Source organism: Musa acuminata, unplaced genomic scaffold (assembly GCF_036884655.1).
Source record: "Musa acuminata AAA Group cultivar baxijiao unplaced genomic scaffold, Cavendish_Baxijiao_AAA HiC_scaffold_1126, whole genome shotgun sequence".
Classification (NCBI taxonomy): domain Eukaryota; kingdom Viridiplantae; phylum Streptophyta; class Magnoliopsida; order Zingiberales; family Musaceae; genus Musa; species Musa acuminata.
The window spans coordinates 4,283,003-4,285,502 of NW_027021339.1; positions in this window are offsets into that span (position 1 = coordinate 4,283,003).

Below are 2,500 nucleotides of genomic sequence, written 5' to 3' on the forward strand. Positions count from 1 at the left end.
CGCTGTTCGCCGCTCGCCGCCTCGCTCGCGCAGCCAAAAATGGCCAGTTTTGGCCCGTTTTTGGGCTGTTTTGGCCTGTTTTTGGTCTGTTCTGGCGTGGCGCGGTGACCGTCGTGAGCGGAGCAAAACGTCAGCCATCTCAGCACCTTGGAACCCCCCGGGTGGCACAGGGCTGGATGGGGCTTTCGTATAGCAGGGACGGTGCTGCCTCACGCTTCGCTCGCTGTTCGCCGCTCGCCGCTCGCTCGCGCAACCTAAAATGGCCAGTTTTGGCCCGTTTTTGGGCTGTTTTGGCCTGTTTTTGGTCCGTTCTTGCGTGGCACGGCGACCGTCGTGAGCGGAGCAAAACGTCAGCCATCTCAGCACCCTGGAACCCCCCGGGTGGCACAGGGCTGGATGGGGCTTTCGTATAGCAGGGACGGTGCTGCCTCTCGCTTCGCTCGCTGTTCGCCGCTCACCGCTCGCTCGCTCAGCCAAAAATGGCCAGTTTTGGCCCGTTTTTGGGCTGTTTTGGCCTGTTTTTGGTCCGTTCTTGCATGGCGCGGTGACCGTCGTGAGCGGAGCAAAACGTCAGCCATCTCAGCACCCTGGAACCCCCCGGGTGGCACAGGGCTGGATGGGGCTTTCGTATAGCAGGGACGGTGCTGCCTCACGCTTCGCTCGCTGTTCGCCGCTCGCCGCTCGCTCGCGCAGCCAAAAATGACCAGTTTTGGCCCGTTTTTGGGCTGTTTTGGCCTGTTTATGGTCCGTTCTTGCGTGGTGCGGTGACCGTCGTGAGCGGAGCAAAACGTCAGCCATCTCAGCACCCTGGAACCCCCCGGGTGGCACAGGGCTGGATGGGGCTTTCGTATATAGCAGGGACGGTGCTGCCTCTCGCTTCGCTCGCTGTCCGCCGCTCGCCGCTCGCTCGCGCAGCCAAAAATGGCCAGTTTTGGCCCGTTTTTGGGCCGTTTTGGCCAGTTTTTGGCCTGTTCTTGCATTGCGCGGTGACCGTCGAGAGCGGAGCAAAACGTCAGCCATCTCAGCACCCTGGAACCCCCCGGGTGGCACAGGGCTGGATGGGGCTTTCGTATAGCAGGGACGGTGCTGCCTCTCGCTTCGCTCGCTGTCCGCCGCTCGCCGCTCGCTCGTGCAGCCAAAAATGGCCAGTTTTGGCCCGTTTTTGGGCCGTTTTGGCCAGTTTTTGGCCTGTTCTTGCATTGCGCGGTGACCGTCGAGAGCGGAGCAAAACGTCAGCCATCTCAGCACCCTGGAACCCCCCGGGTGGCACAGGGCTGGATGGGGCTTTCGTATAGCAGGGACGGTGCTGCCTCTCGCTTCGCTCGCTGTCCGCCGCTCGCCGCTCGCTCGTGCAGCCAAAAATGGCCAGTTTTGGCCCGTTTTTGGGCCGTTTTGGCCAGTTTTTGGCCTGTTCTTGCATTGCGCGGTGACCGTCGAGAGCGGAGCAAAACGTCAGCCATCTCAGCACCCTGGAACCCCCCGGGTGGCACAGGGCTGGATGGGGCTTTCGTATAGCAGGGACGGTGCTGCCTCTCGCTTCGCTCGCTGTCCGCCGCTCGCCGCTCGCTCGTGCAGCCAAAAATGGCCAGTTTTGGCCCGTTTTTGGGCCGTTTTGGCCAGTTTTTGGCCTGTTCTTGCATTGCGCGGTGACCGTCGAGAGCGGAGCAAAACGTCAGCCATCTCAGCACCCTGGAACCCCCCGGGTGGCACAGGGCTGGATGGGGCTTTCGTATAGCAGGGACGGTGCTGCCTCTCGCTTCGCTCGCTGTCCGCCGCTCGCCGCTCGCTCGTGCAGCCAAAAATGGCCAGTTTTGGCCCGTTTTTGGGCCGTTTTGGCCAGTTTTTGGCCTGTTCTTGCATTGCGCGGTGACCGTCGAGAGCGGAGCAAAACGTCAGCCATCTCAGCACCCTGGAACCCCCCGGGTGGCACAGGGCTGGATGGGGCTTTCGTATAGCAGGGACGGTGCTGCCTCTCGCTTCGCTCGCTGTCCGCCGCTCGCCGCTCGCTCGCGCAGCCAAAAATGGCCAGTTTTGGCCCGTTTTTGGGCCGTTTTGGCCAGTTTTTGGCCTGTTCTTGCATTGCGCGGTGACCGTCGAGAGCGGAGCAAAACGTCAGCCATCTCAGCACCCTGGAACCCCCCGGGTGGCACAGGGCTGGATGGGGCTTTCGTATAGCAGGGACGGTGCTGCCTCTCGCTTCGCTCGCTGTCCGCCGCTCGCCGCTCGCGCAGCCAAAAATGGCCAGTTTTGGCCCGTTTTTGGGCCGTTTTGGCCAGTTTTTGGCCTGTTCTTGCATTGCGCGGTGACCGTCGAGAGCGGAGCAAAACGTCAGCCATCTCAGCACCCTGGAACCCCCCGGGTGGCACAGGGCTGGATGGGGCTTTCGTATAGCAGGGACGGTGCTGCCTCTCGCTTCGCTCGCTGTTCGCCGCTCGCCGCTCGCTCGCGCAGCCAAAAATGGCCAGTTTTGGCCCGTTTTTGGGCTGTTTTGGCCAGTTTT